The sequence below is a fragment of the Myxocyprinus asiaticus genome, chromosome 7, assembly GCF_019703515.2.
Source record: "Myxocyprinus asiaticus isolate MX2 ecotype Aquarium Trade chromosome 7, UBuf_Myxa_2, whole genome shotgun sequence".
NCBI classification, from domain to species: domain Eukaryota; kingdom Metazoa; phylum Chordata; class Actinopteri; order Cypriniformes; family Catostomidae; genus Myxocyprinus; species Myxocyprinus asiaticus.
The window spans coordinates 16,606,944-16,625,387 of NC_059350.1; the positions used below are offsets into that span (position 1 = coordinate 16,606,944).

The 18,444-nt window shown below is 37.7% G+C and overlaps 1 protein-coding gene across 1 annotated transcript in view; it reads right to left on the reverse strand.

The window, feature by feature from the left end:
* tenm3 (teneurin transmembrane protein 3) overlaps positions 1 to 16,374 on the reverse strand; it is a 211,850-nt gene extending 195,476 nt beyond the window's left edge. The window contains exon 1 of the mRNA XM_051702870.1: positions 16,316 to 16,374. The gene's annotated coding sequence lies outside the window, so the exon portion shown is untranslated. The remainder of the gene's footprint in view (positions 1 to 16,315) is intronic.
* Between the last annotated feature and the right edge of the window lie 2,070 nt (positions 16,375 to 18,444).

Consider the following 18,444-nt stretch of genomic DNA (forward strand, 5'->3'; position numbering starts at 1 on the left):
CCTTTCAGTCTGTGGAAGATGATGTTTTTTTGGGGTTGGGCCAAAGGGGTTCATATTACTAGTGACCCAAAATGGCATAATTTCTAATTGCTTAGTGGATGGTACAAACCACCCCTCAGTGGCCTTGTATGCATTAGTGGTTAAGCTACAGTGACTACGTTAACATGGACACCAGAAAGTGGCTTATTGCAAGACAGCGGAATATTGCGAGAAAGTGGCGTTCCCGTTTACATGCACTGTATAAGTGCCATGCTCTTTTCTCCCGTATACATGCAGCTCAGTCAGTGAGCAGCTTTCTCCACAGTAACGTAATTTCCCTGCGATGCTTGGGTAAATAACAAACATGGTATCCAAGGAAGACTTCACTATTTTTTTCCTAGTTGCTTCGCTTAATTTCCAGATATTCCAGAGTTGTTGCTGTGTTTGTTTTCTTAACTTTCTATCATGGCCTGCAGCTGAATTGTGCTGCAATAGTGGGATTTCCCCTCTTACGTAAAACTCTGGGATTCCCTCAATGTATGAGCACATATACGCGAACATGAGGGACAGTTGATATTTTACACTGGTGTGTGTAAATGGGTATAGTTTATAGCAGTGTTTCCCAACCACTGTGCCGCGACACACTAGTGAAAATTTGTCAGGTGTGCTGTGGAAAATGATCAGATTCCACAAAATAAATCAGGGCTCCGGACTGAGACTAATTTTTCAACCATTTTTCCTAACAGTGCGATTAAACTTTGCAAGAGGTCGCATTGGTGCGACAACAAAGTTGGCTGACTCTCTGATCGTGCTCTGTCATTTTTTGTTCCGTATGAGAAATATCAAACGGCAAACGTTCCAAACGCAAAAGGAAACAGCTTTACCTGGAACAGTCAGCGCTGCTCAATGGTATCAGATCAGCGCAGAGACGTGCATTTACACGTGGACCGGTCTCGAGCGCTCAGCCATGCAGATCATCATAAACAGAGCTGCGAGAAGCACGGGCTGGGTCGCAAATTCGGCATTGATTATTTGTTTAAAACCTCTATGAAAGCCCATAATGTGTCGATGATAAAACCAGTTTAAAATTTTATTAAATGGCCCCAACATTCTAAACAGCACTGAAAAGGAATAAAGGAGAAATCTGCACAATGAACAGAAATTGTAAGGTTTCAATCCACACATCACAGATACTAAAAAAAATATTTAACATGAACTTATATCAATATAGTAGTGAGAGAATACAATTTAATTTCTGGATGTGTTTTTCTTATGAAAAATGCCATAATTTGTTTTATGGTTACTGCTAATCATGGTTTTACTTATACTTTTGGTTACTATGATCTTATTGCAAATGCCACAGTTAAAACTATGGATACAATGGAACTTTCCTTCTGTGTAAAATCTTTGATTGTAAAAAAGGCTTTGTTTGTCATCAAGATCCTGATAAAAAGAAAGAAACCGTGAAAGAAAACATGGAAGTTCTTGAAAAGGAAAACTATCAATGATGGTTATGTGGGACAGTGGGATAGAGGTGTACCATGGGATTTGTTTAATTGTAAAAAGTGTGCCATGGCAGAAAAAAGGTTGGGAAACACTGGTTTATAGCATATGTAGTTTTCCCACTCTACTCCCAGAAATGCTGAATTCTTCCCACTTTGTTTACTTGTTGTTGGGCTCCATCCTATGACATTTGTTATCTGGTCTGTTCACGTACATGCACACTCTTCAGAAACCTGTAACAACACCGCTTATGCGTTAACATGACCACATGAGCAGCATTTTCTGGGAGAAACCTGGGTGTGTTAAACTGCTTTCTCTTAATCCCTTAAACAGCGTAAGGAAATCAGCATTCTCCTTTACGTGACGTTGTACAACACTGCTTACTGCAAAAACCGGGAATAAAGTGTTTTGTTAAGTGCATGTAAATTTGGTCAGTGATAATGTTAACACTCTTTGATACAGCCATATATACACAACCATTGTACACAGAGTAAATGTGGACTGGCCAGCTTTGTATCTGGCCTTGTTGTAATTAATGGGGTTTAGAGAGCATACACATTTTTTATGGCACTGCAAGCATTATTTGCATAGTCTCATGGTAATGAATGCCTCTTCCTTACAGCTAATTTGCTGACTAAAAGAAGAGATGAATTGAGACAAACAACCTTGAGAGGACGAGCTGTTGTGTAAATAAGCCTTTGTTTTGCATTAAACGCAAATTGTGCAGTTTCTGCGCCACAAGGGGTACCAAACGGAACTGTTATCAAACAGGTTTCCAGAACACTTCCTCCATCTGCCACTGGTTGGCCAAACATTGGTTGAGCCAATGTTTTTATGTTGGGCTGGTTGGGATGCTCAAATAAACAAAGCATTTTGATAGCAGAAGAATAAATGAATGAATGAATGAATGAATGAATGAATGAATATCTATCTATCTATCTCTCTCTCTCTCTCTCTCTCACACTCTCTCTCTCTCTCTCTCTCTCTCTCTCTCTCAGCTTAATTGGTGCCTTAAATTTAAGTACAAAGCAGATTATTTGCATTTAAATATACAGAATCTATATAATAACAATAAAATGTCAGTACTCCTTTGATTTCCCCTGATATACATCTATTCTCCCCAATAATTATTTTCAATCATGACAGACTATCTAATCCAAACATAAACTTAAAAATCAACTATTTACTTTATCCTATTGTAAAGGATAAGTCAAGGAATTATGTGTGTTTATGTGGGTAAGATTTTGTTGTGTGTGTGTGTGGGTGGGTGGGTTTGGATGGTTTACGAGGACATTTTTTTAGGTTACAAACTGGTAATTACAAGGGTATTATGCTATAAATGTGTTTTATGAGGAAATTTCTAGTTCCCCCTTAATTCAATTCGCTTCAAAAACATACTAAACGATGTTTTTTTGAAAATGTAAAAATGCAGAAAGTGTTTTGTGAGGGTTAGGTTTAGGGGTAGGGTTAGGGTTAGGGGATAGAATCTATACTTCGTACAGTATAAAGTATGTCTATGGAGAGTCCTCATAAGGATAGCTGCACCAACATGAGTGTGTGTGTGTGTGTGTGTGTTTGCTTGTGTGTGAATGTGCAACAGTCTTAGAACTAGGGTTTGCTGATCGTCATGTGGAGAGGGGAATCTAGTTTAATGCTGTGTTCCGCCATACTGCGGGTCAATGATAATGTGCAGTGGTTTGCTCTGTAGGGTAGCGTGGGTGAAAACTTTTGGCTGCACTCTCTGCCGCACCCTGCTCGGTAAAACCCCTGTAAAGCTGTGAGCAACATATGTGGACACAACACAACCCATCGGGGTTGTGATTATAGAGCCAGCCTGCCAAATCCTAAAATTTTTGCTTGCCTTCATATTCTATAATGAATTACATTGTAATTAAGTTATTGTAGAAGAAACATGTGCAGCTGTTAAATTGATTCTCCTGCTATTGTCGCCTCAATGTTCTCTCAGAAAACCTAATTAGAAGACCAACTTTTTAGATCCATGGAACCTTATTTCACTCTCAATTACTGTAATTGTGAATGGTAACCATTACAGTTTGCCCCCCACTAGTCTTCTAAATCATGTTATTATTTTTTGCCCAGCAGGATTGAAAATGTAGAACGTGCAATGTCATCCTTATTTTTTTCCCTGCCCGCAATGCTCAAAAAAGGTGATAACAGCCACCTTCCACATCCTCTCTTTCTGTACAAAAGCACATACTCAAATGACATTTAATTTCTTTCCTAGAGCTACTCATTGAATTAGATCATATCAGATGGCCAACACAGGACTTGAACAGTGACTGATTTAATATCAGCCATGATTAAAGGCAGAGAGAGAGAGATAGATAGATAGAGAGAGATAGAGAGAAAGAGAGAGAGAGAGAGAGAGAGAGAGAGAATGCAAAGCACTGTCTGTTATAGGCAAATATAAGGAAATAAACGGAGTAGTGGTCATATTGTGGGCATCAACAGTGAGAACCTTTTACCCTCGCTGACAAATATCATTAGCAAACAAAGCAGGACAACACACAACATAATGTGCTGACCAAATGCGGTGCCCACGTGGGAAATGTGCGGTTACCTGCTCTCATCTTTTCCTTTCTTTCTCTCTCTCTTTCTTTCTGCCTCACACGCAGACACATCACTGTGTAGCAAAAATGGAGGCTGCTTTCATCAGTGAAAGGTAGAAATATTTAAGTGGTCTTATTCTGGAGCTATCAAAAGCCCCTCTTTTTCAGTGTTGGACCAGCAGGGGTGCCCAGCTGAATTCAAATGGCAAAGAGAAAGAGAGTGAGAAAGAGACTCTGTGTGTGTGTGTGTGTGTGTGTGTGTGTGTGTGTGTGTGTGTGTGTGTGTGTGTGTGTGTGTTTGCATGCTCACATACAGAATGAGCATGGGGGTGTTTGGTCTAAAACTAAAATGGCCACAGGCAATGACCTCAGAGCACAATTATAACTGTTTTGTGTGAATCCTGTCAATTCACTCTGATATCTGTTCTATCTCTCTCCTTGTATCAAGCATATTGCTACGACATAAATATATAGTGGTCACTACTAAATAAACAGTATCTAGATGGCTGAATGTACAGTATTGTAGCCACTAAGCTGCAATAATTACATAAAATATATCGAAACACCAGGCGTTATGCTTGCTTCTGTTTGGCAAAACAATATTCACGCTAAAGTTGTTTCAAATTAGAATAATTTGCGAGAGAAATGGTACTGTGTTTTTGCATTTCAAACACTGCATTTCAAGTGTTCTGTTTTTTTGGTGTGGGGTTAGGGGAAGGTGTGTATGTTTTTTTTTTTGTCCATTCTACTTTAATTGAAAGCTGTTTTTTTTTTTTTTGTCTGACTGTAAAGAAAGGGGTGAATAAGACAATAAAAGTCAAGCTTTTTTCAGTCTGACCTGACGGATGTTTAAACAAGCAAGCCACATAAAAAGGTCAGCTCAGCATTATCTTACTACAAAAGATGAAAGAGTGTGTGTGTGTGTGTGTGTGTGTGTGTGTGTGTGAGAGAGAGAGAGAGAGATTTAACACATCTTTATTTAGTCACAATTCATAGCTTACATATATCTTCTCAAAATAAAGAGAATAAATGAAATAAAAACATTTAAATATTCAAAAACAGCTGACCCTCAAACACACATCAAATATCCTTAAAGCACCAAATATCACAAAAACACATCACAATATTCACAAGAATTATAATAAGCAAATTCAATCGTAATCCCTCCAGCCACCAGATTTCTAAACATCACTTCAACATCAATAGCACCAAGTTGTTGTTGCCCCTTATTCTTCCTCATTTTCCAAATTGCCAACTTTGCTGTTCCTAACAAATAATTTAATAAACATGTCTCCCTCCTCATTGAACACCTATATTTGACACCCCCAATAAATATTTATCAGAAAATTCTTCATTAAATTCTGGAAACAAGTCATTAAGAAAATTAAAATGACCTTGTAAGCTTCCACATTTAAAAAATAAATGTTCTAAGTCTTCTTGTTCCCCACAAAATCTACATTCCCCACCACTGCTGGATTCAGGTGTGCCACGTCTGTCTGTAGCTATGGCCCTGTGAATAATCCTCCACTGTAGATCAGCTGTTCGCTTCTCTGTGGGAGGTTTATACAGGATCCTCCACCTGTCTCTTACTAGGAAGTCTAGCCCCAACAGTCTTGGCCACATCAATGCTTTTTGTCTCGAGGGGAACCTGATATGTGACTTTTACTGAGGAATAATAAATTGCTTTATTCGATGTAGATTCAAAACAGTCCAACTGAGGAGTATCAAAAGACAGAATCGAGTCCATAATTGCCTCTACTCTCGCCTCAAGAATAACCAGAGAAACTCTAATTTTTGGAAATTCTGTTTCATAAGTCCATCAAACGACCCCTCCCAACGTACTCCCTGTGTCCACTTGGTAATGCATTTAAAATTTCCTCCATTAGTTTTGATATAAGACATGGAGATTTCAAGGCTGTCACTTCCTTAATGATTTCGACCGGCTTCCACCTATATCCATCCAAGAGGTGTCCCAAATGTACAACCCCGTTCTGATTCAAACATGCACGTACGCTTACTGAAGATAGAAGCCTGGTTCGGATCATCGGATTAAAGAGTAGTGATTCCTGGTAGTGGATTGCTACTCTGATCTACTTTAAAAACAATTTTCCCAGACTGCAGCATTGACCTATAAAAGGGTGTGAGCTCTGACAGGCTCACCTCCCCTAAATTCATTAAAACAATGTTTATCCAGTCCGAGCCCACCTGCCTTCTGCAAGATTAAATTTGCTGTCTGGGCTCAAGCTAAATCCTTGTGATATAAAAGTCTTTGTGCTGCTTGTATCCTAAAAGCTAGCAAACGACTTCTCACGTCCACCAACCTCCTTCTTGGACAAGCAAATAAAGTGCTGAAGCAAGGAGCAAATTCTTGATCTTATTAGCAGTCCTTTTACTTTTTCCATGTTAAAAGATCCAAGTTCTTCCTTTTTTTTTTTTACTTTTTGCTCTGCACGGTTCCATTATTGTCTCTCTCCAAGAATGCAAGTCTCTTTGTAAACTTTTTACTGTTGTTTTCACCACTGCTGTAGTATATGAAGTATAGTTTTGACAGACAATTCTAATATTAGCTTTACCCACATCTCACCATTGACAAAGATTTTCAAAAGTGTTCTTCAGTTTCCAATTATCCCAAAACAACTTGAATTTTTCATAAAACCTGGTATCTTGCAACAATTTGACATTAAAATGTCAATAATAACAATATTCTTTTCATATTAAAATCAAAAGTTACTATGTGGTGATCTGAAAACCCATTAGGAGAAACAGAAATATTCATCACCTTATTATTCCATATTTTTTCCCAAATAAAATATGTCTAATCGAGCACCACTAACTCTGTTTTATACCTTTAACCCTGTATATTGTCTAACTCCTATGTTCTTACTTCTCCATAAATCTATTAAATCAAACTCATAAATAATTTATAACAACTCCATGCTTGACTGATTGTGAGGCTCCTCTCCATTTCTATCAACTGTAAAATTAGTTGTGCAATTCCAATCACCCCCAATTACAATGCACACACTATCATCAAATTTCTAAATAACTGGTTTCAATTTCATAAAGAACCCCACACGCTCATGTCCATTATTAGGGGCATATACATTAATTAATACAAAAGTTATTCCTTCAAACTCTACTGTAATTAAAAGTGCTCATCCTTTTACAATTTCTTCTATTGATAAAATATTAACATTCAAATGTATGGAATCTGAAATCAACTTGTTTTAGGTAAAAAAAATAAAAAAATAAAATAAAATAAAAAAAATGTTTTTTAAATTTAAAAAATAAAAACTCTGAAATCATTGATCATTTATTCCTGTCTCTACCCCCATTTATATTTAAGGAACCCACTTTTAAAAGTTCCATGAAAAGATGGAAATATATAAAAAAGGATAGGAACAGATAGAAGAAACAAAGTATGAAAAACACCCTGTGCATTTGAGGCATTTTTATTTTTGTAAAGCTTGTTTTTCTTTCCATAATTTCACTAGAATCTTCTTCAGTCAGAACCTCTTTTACTTAAGGCATCATAACTAATAACTTTCTGCAATGACACTACTGACCCTATGAATTTGTCTATATCTGGGAAAAAATCCCTAACCAAAATCCCTTTCCAAACGTTGAATACAAAAAATCTTTGATCTCCTGCAATGAGTACGTTTCATCCATGTTCTGTGACCCAAACTCAACAAATATCAGACAACGTATCATCATCCTTCATCTCAAAATCATCACACAATTCAACATCTTTTGAGCTTCCAGCATTTTCGACACAACCCACTTCGCAAGGAACACTTTCATTTACTTTTTCAACCTTAATGTCTGTACCACTTAGTTCCAACACATAATTTTCCTCTGTAACATTTGCCGCTTTGTCGTTGTCATTTTGATTTTTACACTTTCACACGATTCATCAGTCTGAGTGACGTGCTCCTCCACAGGCCGAAGCTGTGCGGTAGGTTTATTGACCTGAGCGGCAGCCACAACAGGCCCCATGGCCTCCTCACCGACCTGGGCCCTGTGTGGGCATGCCAATCTCTTATGCCCAATATCCCCACATTCAAAACACTTTAAGCTTCCAGTATTAGAATAAAGCATGTATGATTTTCCCTCATGCCATACTTTAAAAGACACATCCAAATGACTCATTCAGAAACATAAACACCTCTCTCCTAAAAGACATTACATGCTTCAGCGCTTCATTTTTACATTCTAGGGGAATCGTTTTAATCACACCAAAACATTTCCCATAACGAGCCAATGCTCGCGCAATCTCGTCATTCTGAATGAACGGGGGGACATTAGATACCATAACTCTTGTTGTTGGTGTTACAAGCTGTGAAACAGTAATAAGATCGCCATTTACCACAATTCCGCTACCTATTAGATGATTTACTAGATTCTCCTCTTTGACAAAAATCACTACTGCTTTGTTCATTCTGGAATCCGAAGAAATGTTGTCATGTTCAACTTAATTTCCCACCGCCAGCAGCACATCCTCCACAGACACACCCTGAGCACCCTCACACACACCCACTCACACATGGCAGTGAAGTGTGGGGTCCACTGGCAAATCCAAATCAAGAATTTACCAAATGGGAAAAACATCCAATTGAGACCCTGCATGCAGAATTCTGTAAAAATATTCTACAAGTACACCGGCACACAACAAATAATGCATGCAGGGCAGAATTAGGCAAATATCCACTAATTATAAAAACAAAAATGGGCAATCAAATTCTGGAAACATCTAAAACTCAGTGACCCCCACTCATACCATTATAAAGCCCTGCAATACTAAATGTTGAGCAAAGAAACCAATCCCCTCTCTCAGCTGGTCTGGAGCTTTAGTCCTGATGCTTCACCAACATCTACTAACTCTCATCAAACTAATGACCTGGACCAGAATAATACTGCTAAACTAATCAGATACAGCCAAATTACAGCTCAAATAAAACAAAATTACATAACATATTGGAAAACTCAAATGCAAAAAACTGGCCCTATGCAATGCTATCTGGCCCTAAAAAGAGATTACACCATGGCAGACTATCTCTACACAGTGACAGACAAAAAAATGAGAGCCACCTTGACAAGGTACAGACTCAGTGGACACAACCTCACTATAGAAACGGGCAGACACAGGAGAACATGGATGCCACAGGAAGAAAGGTTGTGTCCACACTGTAAGCGAAATAAAATAGAGACAGAGCTGCATTTTCTAACAGAATGGACAAAATACACAGATATCTGGGAAAAATTTTGCAACAAAATTAAACATATTCACAGCACATTTGACCGTTTAACAAACAATGAAAGACTGCCCATCTTATTAAGAGATCACAAAAGTGCTGTGTGATAGCAGCACAATATGTGTCTGTCTGCCACAGAATGAGGGACAGTGAGTGAACTGACCCGAGACTGTGTCTCCATCATATTTTACTATGGCGCTTCCTTATAGTTTTCTAGTAATATTTTATTTTTCCTCTATGTGTAACTTATTTATCAAGTATACAGTATTAGTATTTTTTTCTTATAATATGTACATTGGTTTGCACTGTTTTGTTTGTATGCAGCTCAGCTGTAAACACTCTGGCAATACGAATGTACAAATATTTGTCATGCCAGTAAAGCACCTTAAAACTGAAACTGAGAGAGAGAGACTGATTTATGTAGTTGGTGGTAGTGAGGGAGGGACAACACCATCTACACTTCCACCACAGCACTGTCACATATCAGAATCAGAATCAGAATGAGCTTTATTGCCAAGTATGCTTACACATACAAGGAATTTGTCTTGGTGACAGGAGCTTCCAGTACACAACAATACAAATCAGCAACAAGACATTTAAAAAATAATTAAAAATTGAATAAAAAATAAATAAATATTGAAACTAAAAAAGTATATATAGAATACACAATAGACAATATATATATATACACACACACACACACACACACACACACACATATATACACTTACATACATACACATACATACATACACACAAACACACATACATATACGTAGTGCAAATCTAAATACAAATCGGTTATGTACAGTGCAAGGGAATGTAATGGCAGAAGAGGTTGGATGTGTTGGATAATATAAAAAGACTAAGCTGTGTATTGCACATTAATTATTGCTCAATGGGGCAGTTTTAACTGTTCATGAGATGGATAGCCTGGGGGAAAAAACTGTTGCTGTGCCTGACAGTTCTGGTGCTCAGAGCTCTGAAGCACAATCCAGAAGGCAACAGTTCAGAAAGGTAGTGGGCAGGGTATATACTACCACAATGACTTTTGCAACCAACAACAAGGACATATAAATGGACACACACACACACACACACAGAGCAAGAGAGACTTTCTTTGGCTGTCTTCTCTGGAACACAAAAGGTAAATTTTTAAAAAGTATTCACATGGTTTATTTTCCATAAAGATTATAAATACCCTCATTAACTCTCACTGAGTTCCATGACCAATGTCATGAAGCCCTGTTACACATTTCTTCATGAAAAGCGATAAGAACCAATGAGGTTTGATGTTAGCTGACATAGCCGCCATAATGAATTTTAGCACTTTTTTAACAATTTGATTTTTATAGTGAATGATGACTTAAATTTCATTCTGTTCATCAAACAAAGTGATCATATTGCTTCAGAAGACTTGAAATATATTCAACAAAATTGTATCAATTACTTTTAGGGTTTCATTTTGTTAGTTTGTCCTAATTTCAAGCTTGACAGACCAGAGTCACTATTCCTCTCAAAAGTGCCCTAGATAGTGTCAACGTGATGTTCTAGTTCGCATCTCTCAACCAAGCCCATTCTCTTTTCATCCCATTGACAGTAATGTCCATTTAATCACCTTAATGAGAGCGTGAAACGGCGAGTACAATGATGTGTGGCCACAGTCATTTAACTGTAGCTCGAATGCTTATGAAATGTTGTCTCTCCTCTTCCATGTCAGTGTAATCTCATTTGGAATCTGTTTAACTGCCTTCAGCAGGCACATTCAAAAACCTCTGAACACACTAGTCTTGCTCCACAATGGCTCAGTTTTATTATGCATGACTATGCTGTTCGGTGGATGAGCCATTGAATAGTTTTATCTGTTCTTTTCCCTTTTTCCTATCCCTCCATGCATCATGGCATGTTTTGAAAGAGTTTGAGAAACAGACGAAGAGACAGAAAAAGGATATAAATGGGTAAAATGGACACATTATAATCTGTTTAGGACACGTCACCTGTAGAAACGAACAGAGGTGTCGAATTGCTGGCAAAGAGACTTTCCTCTTGCTGTCGCCCCAGTAAAAACCAATTGAATGAATAGCTCCAATAAGAAGAATAAGTCCAATGAAGATGCACTCTATGTAAACAAAACTAGTAAAAATACAGGTTTTACTGCTGGCAGCCTTGTTGGCTGATACTGTACAATAGAAATACACACATGCAGTTCTGCATGCTGGCAGTAAATATAAACAGACAGGGATAAACTACAACAGATAACTCCCACAGAGAGGAACAAGCCCACCTTCATCCCCTGACAGGGAAGAAATCAATAGAAAAATGACAAACACAGCCATTTCTCTGTCTTTTTTATTTGTGAAGGTTAAAAAGTTTGAAAGTGTAAGCATACATCCTTGTTTTCGCACTTCAGCAGTTGTTTTGTTCAAGCTGACAGAAATTGGACTAACATAGTGAATCCAACCAACAGCAGCATTTTTATTTGTGTGTGCGTTTGTGTGGATGCATACGGGCATTTGTTGCAAATGGTTGTGTCTCTGGACCCTGACCTCTCTGACCCCTCATTCAGCGCTGACAAATTGTCTTTCTCACTCTCCCACGGCAGCCATTATCAGCAGACTAGAAGCCTCTCTTCTTCACTAAGCTGATAACTCTGTCATAGTGCACGGCACACCGGAGTCTCACACACTCATATACAGAAAATAGTAGTCTGCCACGAACAGTGTAGGAGAAATTAAAATAAACAGAAAATACACAGATTTTCAGTGTTGCAAGGCTTTTTCTGTCTATTTAAAAACAATACATAAAATGGATAAATAATTCTAATAAGTCTATTAACACTCTCATAATAAATATGATAATCCTTATAGTTAAAAAAAAATCCTAGGAATGAAAATGAAAATTATTAAGTGCCATTAATTGTGACTAAATGTATTGTAAACATAAAAATACTTTTACGTCTTTAGAGTGGTGAGCAAGAGCTGTTCTGCATTGCACCAAAATATTGCTCTTGATATAATCTTGAGATTTACAACTATTTTTATTCAACTTTAATATAGTTTTGTAATATAACTAATATCTGTATCATTTTAAAGGAGGTTTAATTTAAAATAACTATTAAGATATTTTGCTGTTGTAAATGTGTGTGCATTTAAATACATTCTGTGTTTGTGTGTGTGACTCTACATGTGAGTGTGTGTCTTCCCCAAAAAAAGCTCCTATTTTTTATTTTTTATTTTTGCGCAGTATTTAAAAAAGACACCATTAATTCTAGCTCACTAATTAAAAACTACTGTACACACATTCAAATAAAGTCACCATCATTTAATTTGGGGGAAAAAGAAAATAGTAATAATTAATTTAAAAAACTGAATGTTCAGTTTTGATGATATTTTTCAAGTTTAACATTTCAAGATATAAAGGAATAAATGCCTTAATCTCTATTAATATTTTATTTTTCAGGAACTAAATTTAGTAACACGTTAAACCATGTGGAAAAACAACATAAAGAGAAATATAGTCTTCATAGCATCTTTTTAACCATATGAATTTTGCATGACTTGTATAAGATAAAAGGGCAAAGACATCAAAACAAACAAACAAACAAATTAAATAAAAACTAAAATTATGTAAATATATTAAAAAATAATAACTTAAGAAAAAAAAAAAAATGAACTAAAAAAACAACTAATGTGACCAGCACATACTTTATTTATACTGTATAAATCTGTTCAAAGATTTTTTTTTTAATCTATCATAATTAAAAAAATAAAATAAATCACATTAAACTTACTTTAATTTTAAAGAAAAACCCCCAAAGCTCAGAAAACCCATTTGAGCAAATGAGAATTTGAGAATTTTAGCAACAGGATTTTCAAGGCTGTAGCTGTCATGAATTTATTTCTGGGAGCCCTTACGTTGGAATGTACCTCCTTTGACTTGTCTGTTAAAGAGAGAGAGAGAGAGAGAGAGAGAGAGAGAGAGAGAGAGAGAGAGAGAGAGAGAGAGAGAGAGTGTGTGTGGGCGGGCGGATTTAGGTGGTTTACTAGGATTTTTTTTTTTTAGGTTACAAACTGGTAATTACAATGATATTATGCTATAAATGTGGTTAATGAGGACATTTCTAGTGTCCCCATAATTCAAATCGCTTAAACATACTAAATTATGTTTTTTGGAAAATGTAAAAATGCAGAAAGTTTTTTGTGAGGGTTAGGTTTAGGGGATAGAATCAATAGTTCACACAGTATAAAAATCATTGTCTATGGAGAGTCCTCGTAAACCACAAATACCAACGTGTGTGTGTGTGTGTGTGTGTGTGTGTGTGTGTGTGTGTGCAGACTGCCTCTCCAATCAGAGAGCTGGGGCTGTGATAAAACAAGAGTTGTGATGAGAAAATAAAACAGATCAATAGTGTCTGGGATGTTATCGGGGTTTACAGTGGCTAGAGCCCCAGCTTCTCTCCTGTCCAGCAGTAGGCCTGACTGCTTTTAGATGTCCCCACTTCCAGACAAAACAACGGAGATCCTTCCCATCTGGACACCCATCTAGATAAGACCCACTTATTCCACACACACCTCATCCCTCTTTGGCACCTCTCGCTCTCTCTTTACCTTCTTCTTGTTCTTCATTTATCTCACTCTATACGTCTCGGTCAGTCTCTTTGTTAATGGTGCTTTATCGCTCCCTTTGCCAGAGAATCTTTTACTCCGTATCTCTTTCACTCACTCTGTTTTCTATTTCCTATTTTCAAGTGCCTTTCAGCTTCTATTGTTTCTCACAGGTGGATAATGAGCAAGAGGAAAATGATAAGAAAGATCAAACTGACAGTTCTAAGAGATATTAACTTAGCAAATAGACAAAAGAGAAAAAAAAAAGAGTGCTTTATTCTGCTAGTGAAAGATGAAACAATGAGAAAAACGCCTCTCACTCTTACTCTCTCTGTTTCACATCCCACAATGTTGCTGTTCAGTTACATTATTTTTTTCCTGTTTAATGAGAGAAACGTGCTTTTCAAGAAATGTCAAAGACAGCTCTAATCAATGATGAGATGGGGAGGGGCGGATACGCCTGGGCCGCGAACCGCAACATTTTCTCGCTTTTCCATTTAAACCAGCACATGCACGGCCTCAACCCAAACCAATTTTTTACCGCATGAATTAAATATGAAGCTCGGTAATGTTTAAATGAGCAACCGAGAGATGCGAGCTCGCTCAAACGGGTTCCCAATGACCCCATCCACTTCTCCACCTTGGCTGTCCAAAACACCCTCCTTCATCATCGTGTTATAATATATATATATATCTATATATATATATATATATATATATATATATATATATATATATATATATATATATATATGGATAAGAAAATGTGACTTGCTTTACAGCACAGTAAATCAGCCTATATTACTGGCTGGTATCAAAGGTAATTGAAACTTTTATTCTTTGAGTAATAGCACCATCTCCATTAATGCACTCCATCAGCAAGATTACTGCACACACTGAACATATATCACACAAAGCAAAAAAGGAGCTCTGGTTGCTAGGAGATCTCTTCCCATTTGGAGGAGACAGAAAAAGAAATAGGGAGACAGAGTGAGGGTGTGGGGTACAGAAAGGGAAGATGGCTTTTTCCATGTATTTATTTTTTTTCTCTTTTTTCCTCTTTAAAAATAAAATAAGAAATCAAACCATTAGTTTCCATTTGCTCCAAAATCGGAATCAGAGTAGATGAGCATGGTCATAAATCAAACACGAGTGTGATACAGGGTTTAAAGTGGAACCATATACTATCGCCTGCTGCAAAAGGGACATTAAACACCTCCGCACATGGCTCCCGACTCAATAGTCATTCTGACAGCTTATTCCTCACAGTGCTGGGTCAGAGGCTCTCTGCCGCATTTGATACACACAGCGGATCACTTTTTCCCTCCTTATTCCCCATTCGGTTTGGTTCTGCTCCACAACTGAAAATCATTTGACGTTATAAAAAGTCTGTGTGGATGGAGAACTTCAGCCACAGTGGACCCAGTGAAGACATGCGCAAGCAACCATGCTCTCACACACTTCTAAACAGATTTGCAACACAGCTCTATATTAATTCCACATAAAATGGAAAAATAATTAATAATGAAAACAAACAGACAGTAGTGACACTCAACTCTCTCAAGCTTCTTAACTAAATGACTATTCTGCGCACATTCACACATTGATTAAAGCTTTTGTGACCGAAACCCCTAATTACACTTTTCAAAAGGGTGCAGATATCAGATCCATTGCCATCCATCAAATGGGCCAGGCGAGCGGACAGAATGAGTAGTTCAATTGAAAAGGTAGCAGAGCGTGCGAGAAATTCCACGCTGAAGCTGTTTTCAATTAGCTGCACTGTAAATGTCTATTGTAGAGCAGTATCACAAGGCAGTCGCACCAGCCAGAACTCCATCTGTTCCCTCAAAGCAGAAAATATAAAAATAGAAAAAAAAAAAAAACATCCTCGAAACAGTAAAATAATTAAAAGTGTTTTCTAAAGCCAAGCCTAAGAGTGTTTTGGTGGCTCAGAGAGGATGTAGTGAATTTCAGAAATGCCGCACTGAAATCCTGTAGCATCCTATTAAATGGAAGCCTGTTAAATAGTGTAATTTTTAAACCCTGTAAAAAAGCTAACATGCAAAAAAACAAAAAAACAACCAAAAAAAGTGTTAGTTTTTCTAATTCAAACAAGCTAATTTTCTGACCACAACCATTCAAATTACAGGATTGCTACGCAGGACATGTTATCATTATATTAATGAACCAGTAAAAGATATCCAAACTATCAGAGAACAGCTCGTGTGGATGGCCCTGCACTTATGTATACATATTTAAACCCAGAAGATAAAAAGCAAATGCATGGAAGGAGAAAATAATCCAGAGCAAGAGGGAAGGAGAGCGTGAGAGAGATCGGGCAGCGGAACAGTTCAATCTATACATGCTTTAAGGGGGAGAAGAGGGGGAGGTGTTCAAATGTTACCTTGGTCAGGGCTCCTCCAGCGATGACCTGAAGGGTTAAAATGAACCCCCCACTCCAGGGCTGTAGAGGGTCATCAAGACTCAGCTCAGAATACTTAACGTCCTCTTCCCATTCCTCACACACAAACACACACGCAGCCACTCTCACACACACATGCACGGCAGCCAGACCTGCACACGGCACGTATAAGATCTGCGTTCCGATGTTTCCACTGGAAAAACTCAGCACGCAAATACAAAACAAACAAACAAAAAAAGAGATGCAAAACGGACGATGCAAGTGGAGCAGATGGACTAGTTTTGTCGTAATTGGTCACAGAGTTGTTAAAAAAGCATCATCTCTCTTTCTAACACTCCGCTCTGTTGCTCTCTGTATCTCACTCTCTCTTTCCCCCTCACTCTTGCTCCAAGCAGGCTGTGCTGATCGCAGAGGCTGCTGATGCACTGGGAAGTTTGCAGCAGTCGATGGAGCCCCCGTCATGCATGGCTCGTCCCAGCAAATGCTATTGGCTGAGCCTCTGTCAATCTGATACCCCGGAGGCGGAGACAGCAGGAGAGATGGGGGAGAAAGGGAGGGGCTTCAGGGCTGCATTAACCATTTGAAAGCCAAAAGCAGAGAGAATGGTTCCTTCTCCAGCCACCCCCCAAACACACACACACACATTAACACACACACACCTTAAACGCAAACACAGACTCCCTGCGTCTGCAGCTGTTACTGCTGCTGTTGAGGGGGAACAAGAAAGCCCACTTTGACACATTTCTCTCCTTCTAAAGTTTCAGTCCTATTGTTCTTTCAGAAAGTCTCTCGTCCTCCTCAAACACACAGACACATACAACACAATCTATTCAAACTAGTAATAACTACAATCCAGTTTTTCCATTTTTCCTTACACAAAGGTACTTTGCAATTACCGATATAAGCCTCTGTGCAAGCCCCCTGCATTATGCACATCATTCACAGCACAGCTTCTAACTGTAATTATTGCAAGCATAATCCTTACTACCAAAAAATACACTCTTATCCCTGTTACAATGGTGCAGAAATGAAGAAATCATGCAAAACCAGACCAGAACACTCAAAACTTTGAAACAGCATTGGTCTAGAGGCGTGTGGCACAAAATGAAAAACATACGTGAAAGTTTGAGGGCTATTTTGTTTGATTTAGCAGCATGTGCACATTTGTGCACAAATGCGTTACTATATGATCACCCCGTGTGAGCATTTTAGCTGCGTCTATGTCGGACACAAGACATAGTGTTTTTTTTTTTTTTTTTACAAATATATTTTTGTAAATGTGTGTGTGTGTGTATATATATATATATATATATATATTCGTTATGTATTCAAATAACTTCTGACTCTTATATCAAAGCCAGCTTGTGATGTTTCTGGTCTCTGGCCTAATATAAATGATTCTTTGTTTCTAACCACATGTATATGCAGTTATATCAATACTAACATTATGTATGAAAATATTTAACTATTCTAAAACAGCACATGCAATTTTAATTTTATAATATAAATTTAGTATAAAATAAAATATAGTTTTATGTATAAATAAGGTAGCATGCAAAGGTTTTCACCTATTTTCAGAGTTGCTAAGTCAACAAATCTTCAAGCTTACAGTTGACTGGTTTGTGGTTAATAAATATTCTTACGAAACTTGCAGCTTCAACACTTCCAGAAACCTACACTTGAAGCAGTGTGCATGCAACATCAGGGAATATTGGTCCTGAAATGTGATACTTATGTGATAATCTCTCTAATTATTATTTGTGAAAACGCAAGAGCCAGTTTACATATGCGATAGAGCCCATTAGTTTTACATTCTCTCAGGCACTCCCACATCTGTGGGTATGTTATTCGTTTATCTGATCAAATGGATTTTCAAATGTTCTGTGTGTAAATATGCAGACTGAAGGTTCCGAATGTACTTGAGTGCATGCACTTGCATTTATCCATGTCTGTGTGCTTGTATTACCTTGTCTATATACATTATACACATGTTTGATGATCCTAGTCTAGATTAGAACTCATGAACACATATGAAGAAAAATACACATGCACAGACACACACACACACACACACACACACACACACACACACACACGTCGGTGCGGCTATC